Source organism: Myotis yumanensis, unplaced genomic scaffold, assembly GCF_028538775.1.
Source record: "Myotis yumanensis isolate MYYU_CA2020_CCGP unplaced genomic scaffold, mMyoYum1.0.hap1 SCAF_10, whole genome shotgun sequence".
Taxonomy (NCBI): domain Eukaryota; kingdom Metazoa; phylum Chordata; class Mammalia; order Chiroptera; family Vespertilionidae; genus Myotis; species Myotis yumanensis.
The window spans coordinates 48,832,382-48,846,151 of NW_027223761.1; positions in this window are offsets into that span (position 1 = coordinate 48,832,382).

Genomic DNA, 13,770 nt, shown 5'->3' on the forward strand with positions numbered 1-13,770 from the left:
GAAGAGGACTCTGTAGATTTCTACCCTGATGCACCACTGGGACAATGCCAGAAAGCCCAGTGCTTTTTATAAACCACCCGGCAAGAGGCTAAATATTTTCCCAACAAAGCTAAATTCTCAGGCTCTAGTTGTGAGCTGAAGCAGAAAGGACAAGGAGTCAACTGCAGGGGTCCAGCTCTACTGCTTGAAGTGTATTGATGCAACCCTATAGTGGGAACATGTCCTAGGAGGAAAAAGCCCATGGGCAGCACACTGCTGAGGACAAAGCACCATCCATATACCCATGCAGCTATCCACCAAATGTGGGTAGACACACTTACTTCTTGGGCTGATGTAGTTTTGGGGTGGATAGGAGAAAGAGATCAGTGATATATGTTCTAGAATGCCACTTTGCTGCCGAGTCCCTAGGAGACAGTCTGATTCACTTATCTATATGAATTCAGTTACTTAATCCACTGATGTTGACTGCTTGGGAAGGCCCAGTTATATAAGAGTATATGGAAGGAACCACCAACTTAATTTAGAATTTAGGGAGATGACATTAATGTTAGGAGGTAACATTTCAGATCAGTGAATGGATGAAAATGAGTTGGTCGGCTGAAGAGTAGGAGGAAGGAACCTCCACACAGAGGAAACAACATGCACAAATATCTGGCAATGAGAGGAGAAATGGTATATTTGGGAGAGCTATAAGGAATCCAGCATGGCTGGGCCAAGGGCAAAGAGAGGAAAGGCAGGAGCTGACACTGGTGTCTTGAAGGGGCCAGGTCTTGAAGTGCTTTGTAAACCATGCCCATAGGTGTCTACACTTTCCATAGAGCAGTGGGGAGTGTTGAAGAAAGCCAGGAGACTGAAACAGTTCAAGTGAGAGATGATGGTGGTCTGATCTAGATTAATGGCTGTGGGAATAGAGAGAAGGGGACAGATGAAGAGATAATTAGAAGGTAAGAATTCAAAGTCTCTCTCTATTATATAGATGGTTCAGGTCATATTTTCTCTGTGGTTTGGATCCCTCATTACAGGTCTGTAGTGTTTAACAAGAGAGTCATAATCGTTACATTGGTGTTAATATATTGTCATCACTTTTGAATGTTGGTCAGGGTCTGGCCTTTAGTGATAGTGTGATATTCACCAGATAGCACATGTAGCCTGGAGGATGTATATATATTTATTTTTTAGCTTGTCAGCACCCAAGGTCAGGGACTCCATCTGCTTCACTTCCATGAAGCTATAAAACCACAGCACAACTAATGTAACACAATAGACCAGAAAGTGACCCCAATTTTCCCATTGGTCTGAAAGCCCTTAGGTCAGCTCTTCTCAGGGCTCTCAGTGAGCAAGCTATAACAGAGTGGGGGACCTCTGCTCTTTGGCACCACTTCTGCCACATGTATGCCACAGTTAAATGTGCAACATTAAGAGAAACTAAATTGAGTTCAGAAATTGGTTGCTGAGGCCATGGGTATTTGATCATGGCACTTGGAGTCTATGGGGTAGATGTGCACAGTCTTTGATTCCAGTCTATGTGATCCAGAAGCCTTAGGATGAGATTCCAGTCCTTGCCTCAGGTCCTCGAGCTATGAATGTATGCATTAATCATTTGTTGTGTCCATTGTTTATTTTCCCCCTATGCCTCCCAAATATGGGGAGTTTTTTATATTTTATATTATATCCCCAATGCTTGGAAAAGTACCTGGCAGAGCAGGTATTCAGTTAATATTTATTGAAGAGCTAAATTAGCTGAAAAAGCTTGGGGGACATTATTTGAGATAAGGCTTCAGGTGTATTCACATTTCAAATGGGACTCATAATATGTCTTATACTTTTTTCAGGGCTCTTTTGAAGCTTTAATGAAAAAATGAAACTCCCCTCCTTAAATGTTCAATTGCCATTTTTGTATTTTAGCTAGTTTACAGTGTCATATCTAGCTGGCCATCCATCCACCCATCCCTCACTCTAGCTTAGCACTTATTATGTACCTGTGTAGAGCATCTAGCACTATTCCATATCAAGGACTGTGCTAGACGCTACAGTCACTATCTCTAATGTTTACATCAACACTGTGATGTGATTCTCTGTATCTCATTTTGTAAATGAGGAGGCTGAGGCTCAGCAAGTCTACACAGATGAAAAGTGGCAGATAGGCATTCACATTCTAGGTCTGTCTAATTGGCTTTTGACTCCTGGTTTTTCCATTTTCTCTGTTGAGTTTCTCTCCCCTGAAATAGACACTGAAATGCCTACTTCACAGGATCCTATGCATGTGCCTGGCTATATACCCAGTAAATTATGTAAAGCACTTATATAGCACTTCATCATTGCCACTGGACACCCTGAATGATGATCCTTATGGCAAATCACACACAATGCCACCCCCTATTTCCCCCTATGTTCCTGTCATTCAGTATTTATGGACATTTCAGCAGGGAAACCACAAATGACATTGCCCATTGCTGCTCATTGCTAGTGTCTGATGGCATCCAGGTGCCCTGTCTCTGAGTTTCTGAGAGCCTTGCCCAACTCTGCTCCATCTCCTCTCCTGGATAAACTCTCACTCTTGAATTCAGGCACGTGCCCTCTCTGGAGAAGCTCCAGATGTTTCTTTATGGTCTCTCATCAGCCCCTTCCTGCTAAATTCCCTGAAAAAGCCTTTTATTAAAGATTCCTTTCAGCAACCAAAATTAAATTTGTTAGGAATAGTAAAAGTATTGCCCTATGTATAATTTTATGCAAAGCCAAGAAAACAACATTAAATACTAAAAAGACTACAAACACTCCATTTTCCACTATTAAATGAAGCATTTTGGATTAGTTTCTTACAATGCTGGGTGCTAGGGCCTTGTCTAGTTGTATAGAGGATTTTTGATACACCTGGAACACAAGCATAGGCCCAAATCCAAGCCCAGCTCTACTTTTAAAATTAGCTTTCTGTGTGACTATGCCTTGGCCACACAGTAATGCCAGCTTGACAAGGACTTTCTCTCTTTTTACACCTGTGTCATCATTGCGAGAAGGAGGAGAATGGTATTTGAGTATACAGTGGCTAGTTTCATACTCAGATCGCAGGGAAGTAGCCAACTGAGAAGTAACAGTTACTTAATGGTTGCAATAAATCAGGAAAAATTAGGTGTTTTACATGTATTTTGTAATATTAATGTTTTACAATGCTGCAAAGCATATGTTCCCATTTTGCATATGTATAATTCAAGGCTCAGATATATAGTTTGTCCACATCACATAGGATTGGAGTTAGAAATTGACCTCAAGTATCTCTACCTCCAAAGTGACTACTCTTTCTACCCTACCCCATACTTAGCACTTCCCATTTATTTCTTTTCTTCCTTGTATTACTTGTGTGTATGGATTTCAGGCTTCTTTGAGTGGGGAGGATGTGCCACTGGACCCTACAGGACACCTATTACATATGCCTCTCTACAAGACTGGGAGGCATAGTAGCTGTATAATTCACAGAAACAAACACTAAGAGACTGCCAACCTGAGGAACAAAGAAACATGCCCCAAAAGAAAGAACAGAACAACATCCAAGAAAAAGAACTAAACAAAATGGAGACAATCTACTAAATGCAGAGTTCAAAACACTGGTTATAGGATGCTCAGTGGACTTAGAGGAAGAGTAGATGAATTGACTGACAATTTCAACAAAGAGATAGGAATCATAAAAAGGGAATTAGAAAACAAAAATCAGTCAGAAATGAAGAATGCATTAACTGAAATGAATAAATAATTACAGGGAATTAACAGTGGAGTAGATGGAGCAGAGGATCAAATCAGAGATTTGGAAGATAAGAAAACAGAAAACATCCAATCAGAACAGCACAAAGAAAAAAAGAATACATAAAAGTGAGGTAAGTATAAGAAGCCTCTGGCACAACTTCAAGCATACCAACATTCACACCATAGGGGTGCCAGAAGGGGAAGAGGGAGAGCAAGGAATTGAAAACTTATGTAAGAAAATAATGATGGAAAATCTCTGTAATCTGGTGAAGAAAATAGATATACAAGTCCAGCAAGTACAGAGTCCCAAACAAGTTTATTCTACCCAGCAAAGGTATCATTTAGAATCAAAGGACAGATAAAGAGCTTCCCAGATAAGAAAAAGTTAAAAGAGTTTATCGCCACCAAACCAGTATCACATGAAATGTGAAAGGGTCTTCTTTAAAAAGAAAAAGATTAAAGTATGAATAATAAAATGTCAATACATACTTATCAATCAACACTTGAATCTAACAAACAAACATAAAACAAGCATAAGAGAAATAGACTCATAGATACAGGGAACATTTTGATGGTTGCCAGAATGAAGTAGGTTGAGGATATGGGTGAAAAAGGTGAAGGGGTTAAGAAGTAAAAATTGGAAGTTACAAAATAGTCATGGAGATGTAAAGCCCAGCATAGGGAATATAGTCAATAATATTGTAATAACCATGTATAATGTCATATAGGTATGAGATTTATTGAGATGATTACTTAGCAAGTTGTAAAATGTCTAATCATAGTAAGTTATAAAATGTCTAATGTATGCCTGAAACATATAATATTGTATGTCAATGGGAATTAAAAAAATAACAATTATTTAAAATTTTAAAAACCTATGTGTAAACATGCTGTATTTTGATTATTAACTGTTAACTCTATTCATCAGACATGGGAATTGGACTTATTCATCTTATATCTTTGTGGCCATCTGTGCTCAGAACTGTTTTATACATTTTGCCCTTGAAAAATGAAACTATAATTCTTTTAGTTATGAGAGGAAAATAAAAGTCCCCCAAATAATAATGCTTTGATTTTTTTCTTACTTACCCTTTTTGAACTTCTTTTATTTATATAAAAATGGCAAACTGCCTTTTTTATTGCTTCAAATTACATTTGTTAAAATACTTCTGTGCTGCCAAGTTCCAACCTGAAGCCAATGTTCATATCCAAGTCACAAACAGGAATGAGGAATGTGTTTGGGTTCTTTCCCTTACTCCCCTTCTTAGAGTCTCAATCCAAACTTTCCTCTACGTTAAATCTATACTTCTGTTAACATTTAAAACACTGAGATAAAAGTACTTCTTTCTGAATATTGCATCTGGAAAGAGTTTGACCCAGCTTTTATTTATATGGATTCCAGGGAAAGCCAAAGAAAAACAATAAAGACAAACAAGACTGTGCTGTACTCGTCAGAAACAAAAGGTCTGCTGACATGCATGGCCCTGGAAAGACCCATGGCATTGGTCAAAGCTCAAAACTGAAATCATCCTCAAGAAACAGAAATATGTATTAGAGGCAAAATTGCAACCTTAAGGAGACAATCAAGACATTACAATAATGAGTGGAGTTTTTTGATATCAGAAACAAAACAATTCTTATCTCATTATGGTTTGCCCTTTTTGTTCCATGCTGGGAAGGTACAATGTATTGGAGTGTGCTAGTCCTTCCAACTTTGGAAGGTAATGGGAAGTGTGGTGGGTTCCAAAGGAGGAAATGGAGCACCTAGGGCAGCTTTTAGGTTACATATTGAAAAATCATTATTGTGAAAGAGTGTGAGTGTGAGTGCGAGTGTGAGTGTGAGAGTGTGTGTGTGTGTGTGTGTGTGTGTGTGTGTGTGTGTAAGCATTTTTTGGAAGATTTTTTTAAAAAATATCTAAAAGGCTAAATCTTCAAGATCAAAGGTAGTCAATAGTGCTTCTGAAATGCTTGACATCAAGTTTTCAGGTTTCTTCTGGGCTCATTCGGCTCACTCCAGGGAAAGGGTGTGGGGGGAGACAAGCAAAGACAGGTTTCTTCTTTCTAACCTCCATGGAAAACTGCAGTGTCTTGTCAGGCACATGAAGTGGGGATTCTCTCTACTTTACAAATGCGCAAACTGATAAGCAACAGACTAAGAGACCCCCACCCCCTGTTTATTACTTCAGAGTTTGGGCCAGACAGTTCCTGTCTTTGAGTATCATACTCTTTCTCGAGTAAAGCACTTAATAATTTCAACTACCCATCAACCAAAGGTCAAATCAATACATCAGGCTCCTCCTTCCCATATTTTCTGGGGACAGAGCACTGAGTAGGTACTTAGGGAATCCAGGTCTCAGTGTTGGCTCTGCTGTAACTTTCTCCATGACCTCAGTCAGGTACCTCATTGGCTCTCGGTTTCCTCATCTGTGGAATGGGCAGGTTGGGCCAGATAATTGTAATCTCCAGCTTGAAAAGAACAGGGCTCTAATGAGTTGAAACCATGCTGGGAGACACATGCTGTTAGATACTAACACATAGGTTTCTTTTGCCTCAGAGTTATAGTTGTTGCCTTTGTTACTTCTCTCCCCTCCTCCTTCATCCTCTATAGCAGGGGTCCTCAAACTACGGCCCGCGGGCCACATGCAAATACAAATATTGTATCTGTTCCCATTTTGTTTTTTTACTTCAAAATAAGACATGTGCATAGGAATTGGTTCATAGTTTTTTTTTTTAAAACTATAGTCCAGCCCTCCAATGGTCTGAGGGACAGTGAACTGGCCCCCTGTTCAAAAAGTTTGAGGACCCCTGCTCTATAGTATAGTCATCTCACTTCCAAAACACATTGAGATGCTGATTGATCCATCTGGCAATCTAATGTTGGAGAGATCCTGACTGCTGGCAGCCTGGTTAAACTACTGGCTTTCTTAATAAGAAGCAGGTCTTTGCTCTGTCCTGGAGCTGCCCGTGACAGAGCTGTGCGATGTCCAGGCCCCCCAGACATGGAAGAAACCTAAATGCACTTGATGACCACCTGTCCTAATCTTCTCACTCAGTGTATTGCTCAATTTTATGACCATGATAATTCTCTGGCCAGGTCCCTGCTTTTGCTACCCAACTGATACAAAAAAGTTTAGGCAACAGTCCAAAGCAGCATTTATCATTTGCTGTATCAAACCCAGGGGAATTCACTGCCCCCTGAGAATCCAGGCTGTGGTTTCCACATGTGGAAAGGTGCTTCCCCTAGGCCAGAGTACAGCAACATTGCATGGAGGTGCTTCTATGCAGGGATCAAAACCTGTGCTTAGAACCCCCCTTACTACTATCATCTGTGTCTTCCTAGGGTGCAGGTAAAACTGGTCCTGAAGCTGGGTAGAAATTGCAGTTCCTGAGTTTTGTTTCTGAGTTTTTCTGAATCAACTGAAAGGGTCTCAGTTGTACCAACATGCATATATACTCTAGTGTCCTAGAGGAGAAAGGTTACACGTCCTCTGTCCACGCACTGACCAGACCATACTGAGAATATTGTGTGTTGGCCTCAGCAGCACACTTTACACAAAAAGACTTGCATTCTTAAAAATACACCTTTGTTTCTTAAAATTTCATGCACTCCAGGGAATTGATTAGATAGCCACATGCATATTGAATAGACATGCCTATCTGGAGGATATCCAGTTGTGTGCACTTGTATGACTACCAGTTGTTCAATTCAGATGCCCTATATCCTCCTTCTCACCAATGTGGCTAAGCCAACTCCTCTCCTGGGGCCCCAGACCTCCCCATGATGCAGCAACTAAAGGGTTAATGCCTGGACCATCAGGATGACCAGGTTCTAGCCCCATGACCAGCCCCTGTTATAATGTGTCAGTGCCTGTGAATATGATTTGTTACTGCTCTTAATATTGCCATTCTTCTAATGAATTAGGTGAATTGTAAACAAACACAAAAATAGTGATCAAGAAGGATGAGATAAAGGGAAGGAATACACGTTCTCATATTTTATTTTGTTATTACAATGGGTCAGATCACCCCCATTTGAGACACTGGTGATTTAAAACACTCTATTGCCTTTTGAAACCAACTTCTTTCCTCTTTATTCTTCTCACAACCTTTGTTCAATCATCATTCCTCACATGTAACAGCCTTCCAGGTGGTTCTCCTGACTCCATTTTTTTCTAATCTTAGACTTTATCTCCACACAAAAGCGTAAGATGTATTTCTGTGAATGCACCCTGACCTGAGACTTCTCTGCATAGCCCCCTCTGATGTCCCTCAGAACTGACAGAGGGGTCTCCTAGTAGAGCACCTACCAAAATAAATACTCTTCTGGAAAAAGTCAAAGCATGTGCAATGGGTGGGATTTTCCATGTCATTTTTTAATTTCTATTTCTATCACAGGACTATCAGAAGCCTTGAATGTGCTCTGTGAATTGTGAATCTTACAAGACAATTCAGTGTACATCATTTCCCTAACATTTTGGTCATGAAACGTCTTTTCCAGCACATTTCTACCAATGACACTCAAACAGTGGTTCATTGAATATCAGTTTGAGAAACGCTGGCCTTTAAAATAAAGTCCCAACAGCTCAGTAATTTTGTCAACATCCTGTGTCATCTGCACCCTAACTATCATTCCAGCCCCTTTCTTTGGTATTCTTTCTTCTTATGGACCTTCACTCCCGCTCCTTGTTTTAGGCAAGTAGTCCTCAAAGTCTGGTTCAGGGAATCCTATAAGTCACCAAGATTCCTTTAAGAAGTCCATGAGGTCAAACCTACTATTTTCTTAATAATACTAGGATATTACTTGCCTCTTTCACTGTCATTATCTCATGGATATACAGGGGAGCTTTCTAGAGACCATGGAGGTATAAATTTTGCAATAGACTCAGTGCAGTACCAGATATGATAATCCAGCTGACTTTTATTAAGCCACATTAAAGATATTTGAAAAAAAAGTAGAACAATTCATTTTTCTTTTGTTTCTGGAAATACAGTTACTTTGCATGAAGTATGTTGTGTTACCAGGGACCAAATTTATTGTTATTTAAAATTACTAATGATTATGTTCAAAGTTTCTCAGTTTTGATTTCTTATATAGAAGATTTTACTAGATAAAACCCACACAAACAAAACCTCTTTGGGGTTCTTAAAATTTTAAGTGCATAATGGAGTTTTTTTTTAAACCCTGAATTGACAAGGAATAATTAATAAATACATCTGTATATATTTAAAGTGTAAAATGTGATGATTTAATATACATATACATTATAGAGTGATTATTAAGATCAAGATAATTATCACATTCATCACCTCCCATAATGAGCTCTACTGAAGGGCCAATCCAAGTAGGAGGTAACTAGGAATAAACTGGGGTCTCCAGAATGGAGAACAAGGGTTTGGAGTAGAGTATAAGATGCCACAGAGAGAATCTAAGTGGCTCTAGGAGTAGGACCACAGGGAATTTGATAATGTGTATGAGGCCTTGTACCACAGAAAAAATACTGGGTACAAGAGTACAAGGTAGATGAGACATAGAACAAGTTCATTAACATCCTTAAGATATTCTTTTCATTTCTTTTATTCATTTTCTTTTATATGCCACTACAAAAATGATCCTACTCTAGAGAAGGAATGGGTTTGAAAGATCTGTGAATGGCTGCTGTGACTTAGCTGATATGCATTCTAATTATGATATTCAAAGTCTCTTGATCTCTTGCACCTCAAATTATATACATTCTTGACTCTGTGACTTAGGTTGGTGCTAGCCCTGTGTGTATGTGATGAAAATAACTTGATTTTGCTCCTATTTTACCAATTCAGTGTTTGCAGTTTGACTATTACTCCCCCATCAACATATATGTTTCAGTCTATCTCTGTGTTGTTAACATTATTTGTCAATAATCATTGCCTTTTCCTGTGTCTGAGTGCCCAGAGGCCATTGTGTTTGGGTTTATCTTGAAAATCCAAATAATGTAAGTGGAAAGCATAAATAATAGATCAGGCTTCTTATTCCTTGGGGGGTCTGGCAGGCCTGTCTAGAAATGTAGTTTATTTTAGTCTCTGTCCAGTTCAATTTCAAGGTCTATGGGAGCAGTGATAAGACTTGAATCAGAAAATATTAACAGGGAAGATATCCCCCCTCCCTTATCAATAGTCTTGTTAAGTATCATGTGGGCAGCAGGGTAAGTGTGGGAATAATAGGGAACTCATACAACTTAACAAAAGGAAGATAAACAATCCAATCAAAAAATGGACAAAGGATCTAAATAGACACCTTTCAAAAGAGGACATTCAGAAAGCCAAGAGACATATGAAAACATGCTCAAAGTCACTAATCATCCGAAAGATGCAAATCAAAACAACAATGAGGTACCATCTCACACCTGTCAGACTGGCTATCATCAACAAATCAACAAAGGACAAGTGCTGGAGAGGATGTGGAGAAAAAGGAACACTTGTGCACTGCTGGTGGGAATGCAGACTGGTGCAGCCACTATGGAAGACAGTATGGAGTTTCCTCAAAAAACTAAAAATGGAACTCCCATTTGACCCTGTTATCCCACTTCTAGGAATATATCCCAAGAAAACAGAAACACCAATCAGAAAGGATATATGCACCCATATGTTCATAGCAGCACAATTCACCATAGCTAAGATCTGGAAACAGCCTAAGTGCCCATCAGTAGATGAATGGGTTAGAAAACCGTGGTACATCTACAGGATGGAATACTATGCTGCTGTAAAAAAGAAGGAACTCTTACCATTTCAACAGCATGGATGGAGCTGGAGAGCATTATGCTAAGTGAAATAAGCCAGTCAATGAAGGAAAAATACCACATGATCTCACTCATTCATGGATAATAGAGATCATTATAAACTTTTTTTTTAACTTTTTTAAACAAATTTTTTATTGCTTAAAGTATTACAAAGGGTATTACATATGTGTCCTTTTTTCCCCCCGCCCTTGACAATCCCCTGGCCTCCCCTACCCGCAGTGTCTTATGTCCATTGGTTATGCTTATATGCATGCATACAAGTCCTTCGGTTGATCTCTTACCCCCCTCCCTCCTACCCTCCAACCCTCCCCGGCCTTCCTGCTGCAGTTTGACAATCTGTTTGAGGCAGCTCTGCCTCTGTATCTATTATTGTTCAAAAGTTTATAATGGTCTCTATTATCCATGAATGAGTGAGATCATGTGGTATTTTGCCTTCATTGACTGGCTTATTTCACTTAGCATAATGCTCTCCAGTTCCATCCATGCTGTTGCAAATGGTAAGAGTTCCTTCTTTTTTTACAGCAGCATAGTATTCCATCGTGTAAATGTACCAGTTTTCTAATCCATTCATCTACTGATGGGCACTTAGGCTGTTTCCAGATCTTAGCTATGGTGACAGTATGGAGTTTCCTCAAAAAACTAAAAATGGAACTCCCATTTGACCCTGCGATCCCACTTCTAGGAATATATCCCAAGAAACCAGAAACACCAATAAGAAAGGATATATGCACCCATATGTTCATAGCAGCACAATTCACCATTATAAACTTTTCAACAATAATAGATACGGAGGCAGAGCTGCCTCAAACAGACTGTCAAACTGCAGCAGGAAGGCTGGGGAGGTTTGGGGGGCAGGAGGGAGGGGGGTAAGAGATCAACTGAAGGACTTGTATGCATGCATATGAGCATAACCAATGGACATAAGACACTGCAGGTAGGGGAGGCCAGGGGATTGTCAAGGGCAGGGGGAAAAAAGGACACATATGTAATACCCTTTGTAATACTTTAAGCAACAAAAAAATTTTAAAAAAAAGAAATGAGCAGAATTTGGAAAACGTCAGAATTTGGATTTTTTTTCCCTTTAAGATTTCAGGATGGCAGGAGGGAGAGGAGATGATAACCCTGTACAATTGCCACTTATACTTTAAAACAATCAAAACAGTCTCCATTAAAAAAGGAACAACTACCTGCTGTGAATTTAACAAATCTTAGCCTGAGGCCTATTTCTCTCTATTAATTTGCTTTTATTTATTTATTTTTCTTCTCATATTCTTCCATGCAAAGGCAAGGCAATCAATGAAGGCACTTAAATTCTTTTCTCCCCACTTCAAGTAAAAGCTAACATGCGTGAGTTCTCATTCCCTAGATTTGCACAAAAAGCTTCCGCTTCCTGATGTCATCACCCCAACTTCTCAGGATCATCTAGTAACTGTTCATTTGTTCAATTTTGTTTTATTCCTTCATCCACCACCCCAAAAATAATTATTTACAATCTACCATATGTAACTGCTATGCCCCCAGCCTCTCTCCCTCTCAAACTCTCTTTCCTATAATTAACAGGGTTATTTTTCTTAAAATACATATTTTATATTGCCTAGCTGAAAAGCTTTCCACTGCTCCCTAATGCCTCCATGGAAAGATAAAGTGTAAATCTCTTCACCTACCAGTAGTATTCAAGACTATCAAATTCAAATGTCTGGATTCTGGCCAAGGTAAAGTAAATGGGACCACACACAACCACCTGTCTAAAATAACTAAACAACACACACAACTAGACAAAATATATAAAACAATAGTTTGCAGACACTGGACATGGAGCAATTCAAAAGAATGATCCCTGATAGAGGGGAAACAAATGAGGTGTGCCCTGCAATTGCCCCGGTTGACTGTCTGGAGGAGTTGCCAGGAAACAGCAGGAGAAGGGGAGCTAAGGCAGAACATCAAGGACACCTTGAGTTGATAAGATAGTTCACTAAATATCATGGAAAAGAGCTGCTCAGAGAGCTCCAGAGATTTACAGAGGGCCCTGCAGTCTTTACCTGAGTACTGGTCAGAACATACATGTGAGGAAACTACCCAAGGACAAGGAAGCAGCACCCGAAAAGATTACAGAAACAGTCACTGGAGCTCACACATGGCTAGAAAAAGCTCTTGTTCCCGCCAGCTAGCGTAAACATTTCTCATAATTGGTAGATAAACAAGTAAAGTATTTGGACAAATTTTGCCTTGGTGGTGAGATAAATTTAGCACTAGACTTAAGCCTCCTATGGTCCTGCTTGTTAGATAAACTTGAAAAGAATTAGATTGTTTCCATGTAATTTAACTGCATCCTAGAATATTTTAAACATATTTATAGGAATGCAAACCATTTAGCACCCAATCAGATAATAAGAATAGATTAGATAGAAATGGATAGAAAACAAATAGCAAGTTACTAGATTTAAACCTAAGCATATCAATAATCACATTAAATGACTAAATCCCATTTAAATGGCAGAGTTTATTAAACTAGATAAAAAAGAAGACCCGCATATATACTGCTTCCAATAAACCAAGTTTATATTTAGAAACACAAATAGGTTACAACTTAAAGAACAGAAAAGAAAATGCTGTGCTAATAATCAAAAGGATGCTGTACTGAAAACGTAGTATATATTAATATCAGAAAAAGGAGATTAGCAGAGAGATGATGATATTTTGTAATGATAAAAGTCATTTTATCAAAGGAACATAATATTTCTGAATATTTATACACTTAAGAACTAGAGCTTCACAATATTTGAAGAAAAGAACACTAATAGAACTGCAAAATGAAATAAACAAATCTACAATTAAAGTTACTATTTCAACACTCTGCTATCCCTCATTTATAGAAAAGGTAGAAAGATCAGTAAAGATCTAGTAGATCTGCCAACTATTAGCCAATTTGACCCAATCGACAGTTGTAGACACACTACCTAACAACAGTAAGATATGTATTTTTTCAAGTATACCTGAAATATTTTCTAGCATTGGCTATACTATAACCATATTATAAGTCTCAATAAATTTAAGAGGATTCAAGCAATAGCACATATATTCTATGACCATAATAGAATTAAATTTGAAATCAATAAGAATGAGTTCTGGAAAATTCCCAAATATTGGATGGAACTGGAGAGCATTATGCTAAGCAAAATAAGCCAGTCAGAGAAAGATAAATATCACATGATCTCACTCATTTGTTAAATATAATAAACAACATAAACTGATGGAAAAAAAT